This window comes from Petaurus breviceps, unplaced genomic scaffold (assembly GCF_028583685.1).
Source record: "Petaurus breviceps papuanus isolate PSGF00001 unplaced genomic scaffold, PetGlider_PUasm1.0 176, whole genome shotgun sequence".
NCBI lineage: Eukaryota > Metazoa > Chordata > Mammalia > Diprotodontia > Petauridae > Petaurus > Petaurus breviceps.
The window spans coordinates 11985912-11990284 of record NW_027185771.1 but is presented as its reverse complement, the minus strand read 5'-3'; the positions used below and the strand labels follow the sequence as shown (position 1 = coordinate 11990284).

Below are 4373 nucleotides of genomic sequence, written 5' to 3'. Positions count from 1 at the left end.
TAGATAGATAGATAGATAGATAGATAGATAGATAGATAGATAGATAGATATGTGGATGGATGGATAGATAGATAAATGGATTGATGGATAGATAGATACTAGAGAGAGACATGGATAGATAGCTATTATTATGCTATATTAAGCTATACTAAGCTTTTTTATATCATGTTAGGTGCCTGGAAATACAAATACAAGTAAAAAAAGACAGTTTCCCTCCTCATAGAGCTTACATTCTAATGGGAATAGACAGGGAGTAAAACGGGGCGGTGCCCAAAGACAAGGCTTCTGGCAAGGAGGTGGAGAAATCTGGAGCATGAAGAGTAGAGCCAGGAATGAAATGGGCATGGCCTGGACACTCTGGTGAGATGGTGACCTGGCCAGAGATTCACCAATCGGAAGAGAGGGCCCAGTAGAGCCAAAGTTTGGCAAAGTGAGTTATATACATTTTCTCTTTTAAGTCTCACAATACTCTGAGGTAAGTACAGCAGTTATGACTCCCATTTTGCAGATGAAGAAACTGAGACAGTCTGTGTGATCACACAGCTAGTTGATGTCTGTGGTAGGATTTGAACCAAGGTCTCCCTGACTACAAGTCTGACATTTTCTCTAGCTACCAAGGCTGCCTCTCACCATGTAGGAACCTGGCTTCCCCCCAACTTACTTTGTTTTGCCACAGTATGTATTTTGTAAATATTTATCTGTGTTCCTGTTCTTTTCCCCCATTGGAATATAAGCTCCTTGAGGGCAGGGACTTAAAAAAATATTTGTGTCCCTATCTCTTAGCAGAGTACCTGGTACACAGAAGATAGTCAATGCTGTTGATGAATCATCTTGGCTTATGTCTTAGGTAATGTCTTAACCTTGGGCCTGTGAACTTGAGCTGGTTTTTTTCCTATATATTCTGATAACTGAATTTCGGTATAATTTATTTCCTTTGTTATACTCTGCATTTTGTTTTATGCATTTGAAGACATGGTTCTGAAAACAGGTCCCTAGGCTTGGCCAGGTTGCTGTCCTGGGGTCCAGGACACTTAAACAGCTAAGGAACCTTGGACTCAGTGACTCCCCAGACCAGCTTTCCAGTTCTTACTTTTTTCTCTGGCCTTTTCTTGGGAGGGTAAGAGGGTCTTCTCTTTCTTTTATAGATTGATCATTGTGGTCTGTTAGAAAGGAGAGAAGGCTGAGGGGAAAGGCCTGTAGGAGAGAGCAGGAGTGAGCTATGGGGTTTGGTTTGCAGGCTGAGAAATGTTTAAGAAGCTAGTTCTAGAGATGACACTCTCTCCCAGGCCTGCCTGCTTTTGGGGGTGGAGGAGGGGAAGATAGGGGCCAGAGTAATTCTGGGAGGGGGGTAGTTCCAGCAATCTTGTCTCCCCTGCCCCTAAGAAAAGACAACTGCAGGCCTTCACATCACACCTTTTAAAGGAGTGTGGGCCTGGGCTTTGGCAGAGATCTGGCTTCAATACAAAGAGCAGAGACAGGGTGGGGAGTTCTGGGAAGCCTGGGAAGGTTCCTCTTTGAATTTTGGCTGCCTATGGGAAATAATGCTGCACAGTGTTGGGGGGGTAGTGGTGGTAAGATTTTGTGTAGGGAATAAAATCAAGAGAAGTGCAAGCCCAGAAGAGGTTTAAACCACCGAAAGCACAAATCTCCTTTCTCCCTCTCTCTCCCTCACTGTACATTGGTCATAAGATCACAAGTTTAGAGAGAGAAGAAACCAATAATAGTAATAATTATAATAATAATAAAATAGCTAACATCTATATAATATCTTCTATGTGCCAGATACTACTAAGCCCTTTAAAATTATTCTCTTTTGATTCCCCATGACAGTCCTGGGAGATATGTGCTGTTATTATACCAGTTTTACAGTTGAGGAAACTGAGGCAGACCATGGTTAAGTAAGAGGGCCACACAGTTAATATGGGTCTGAGGATTTGAATTCAGGTCTTCTGGTACTACCCCAGCTGCCTTGACATTATCCATTACTGTCTTCTCATTAATGTCTATAACAGAACACACCAGTGTGTGTGTGTGTGTGAACCTAAAGTTGAAATGCAAAGGCCAGTTCTGGTGCCAGGTCTACCACTTGTTAGCTCTGGGAAATCCAATGACTGACTTTGCTTCTCTCAGTTGTATCAGACCCCAATCTGAGGGTCCATCCAGCCCTGGCATTCTGGGATTCTGCATATGTGAGTTTGCACACATGTGAAAAAAAAGAGCACTGGACATGGAGGGGACCAGCAGGGCTTCAAAGCTTTGGGTTCTGTTCCCAGCTCAGCTGCAGGCAAAACAGGTCCTGGCTCTGAGACTGGTACCTCCTCTGTAGTAATGGGGAGTATACACCTACTATCTTAGACTAAGGCTGTTGTAATGAGCCAGTGAGATAAATCCAGGTGAAAATGCATTATAGATTGTGGACCCTAGAGAAGCACAAAGGGTTATTATGAAATTGGATAGAGAGGATTTAGGGGGATGTAGGTGTGGGGATGAGGGGCAGGAAGATAGGGTGATAGAGGAGGAGAGGGCATTCAGGATCAGAGGTCTGTATGCTCCTGTGTGCCGGAGAGGAGGGGATCAGACCCTTCATTTTCAGGGAATTAACTCTGCTTGGCTGCCGAGAAGTCTCATTAAGCTATCTAAATTCCACTGGCTCAGGCTGCTGGAGGAAATTCTGAAGGGCACCCAGGAAAAGAGAAAGAGAGGGAGGGAGAGAGACAGACAGACAGACAGACAGACAGAGACAGAGAGAGAGAGGGAAGGAGGGAGGGAGAGAGAGAGAGGGAAAGAGAGAGAGGGAGGGAGGGAGAGAGAGAAAGGGAGGGAGAGAGAGGGAGGGAGAGAGGGAGAGAGAGAGACACTGAGAGAGACACTGAGAGAGACCCAGCTGAGTGTCCTTTGCCTTCTCTGGCTTGGAATGAATGATCCTGGCTCCAGGCCTGGATTCCTGGCCCCAAGGGGTGGAGTGAGTGGGTGGGGAGAAGAGCTGGGGAGCTGGAGGCTGCCAGGCCTGGGCAGTGGGGAATGAGGGGAGATGGGACTTCCTTAGGAAGCTCTCTCTTCCTGTGCAGTTCTTCCTGCACCCCTCACCATTTCAAACCTAGAGCTCACTCTTTCCCCCGAAGTCCAAAAAGGATCTGAGTTATTGACAGTATCGGAGCTGGAGGCAGCAAGCGTGGGTTCAAACTGAACTTTGTGTACCGTGGTCAGGCCACTTCCCTCTCGAATCTTGGTCTTGCCATCTGTCGAAGTAAGTGACCCACCTCCTAGGTTCAGTGATGATTCAGTGTGGATCCAAGGCTTATTTTGTCCATAGAATAAGTTGGAGGGATGGGATGGGTGGAAACTGGAACTTGCCTTGGACATCATGGAGTTGCAGGTGTGGGGTGAAGAAAACAGCCCTGATTGTAGAGAAAGCATACCCTCAAACAATGGTGGAGCAGGCAGGGGAGGAGGTACAATCTATGGGAAGTCTGTGGTCATCCAGCTTGGCAGGGGTGGAAGACCATCCTGCTGATGCCTCCTAAATTTTCTGTCCTGAGGCAAAGCTCCTCTGGCCCAACCCTTAGTTATATCTTTGCTTCAGTGTAAATGACAATCTGTTCCCTGTCCTGGGGGAATTTGCATTTTTAGCACCAACTTTCTTAGGAGAAAGACTTTTTACCCCCAGGATTTGGGGCATCTGCAGCAAGGTAGGAAGAGTATTTTGGTTGACAGGGGTGGTTCCTTCTTGAAATCACACTAAGGCTAGCTCAGATTAAGGGGTCCCAAACCAGCCCAATTGTCTGGGCTTTGTCTAGTTTTATGACTCAAACACAAACCTTGGGATTGGTCTTGGGAGTCAAGATGTCCTAGCCCTGCTATCTAACTGCATGGTCTGGCCTAGGAGGGGCAAGTCAGCTCCCTTTATAAGTCTAAATTTCCTCCTTTAAGAAAGGAGAGGGCTGAGATAAATTATCTAAAATACGCAGAATAGAGGATTTAGGACTAGGAAGGATCTTTGAGATCATTTAATTCAGTCCTTTGATTTTACAGATGGAGAAACTGAGGCACAGAGAGGTTAGATGTCTTACCTTGGATCACACAGTTGGAAACCCACTCCTCTGACCCTTTCTATTAGAATGCCTCTAAGATCCCATTCTCCAATCAGTCTGTGCTTCAGTTTCCTTATCTGCAAAGTGGGGGTGATATCTGTTACCCCCCCCCCACACCTCACAGGACCTTTGTGAGGACAGTGCTTTGCCAACTTTAAAGCCAGAGTAATAAGGAGCTGTTATTATTAACCATATGACTCAGAGAGCCTGGCCAGAACTAGCACAGTTTCCCTCTGGAAAGGGCTTAGAGTATTAGGATCCAGGGGCTAGAGTTTTTTTTTG

General features: G+C 45.9%; 1 long non-coding RNA gene across 2 annotated transcripts in view; it reads right to left on the bottom strand.

Annotated features, from left to right (window-relative positions):
• Nucleotides 1-4373, bottom strand: part of LOC138159350 (uncharacterized) — a 38833-nt gene that overhangs the window by 1984 nt on the left and 32476 nt on the right. The window contains exon 1 of one of the 2 annotated variants that reach the window (XR_011167873.1): nt 3199-4341. The exons of the other annotated variant lie outside the window; for it this stretch is intronic. This is a non-coding gene — a long non-coding RNA (uncharacterized lncRNA). Of the gene's footprint in view, nt 1-3198; nt 4342-4373 lie in introns of those variants that run through there. 2 annotated transcript variants of the gene reach the window in all.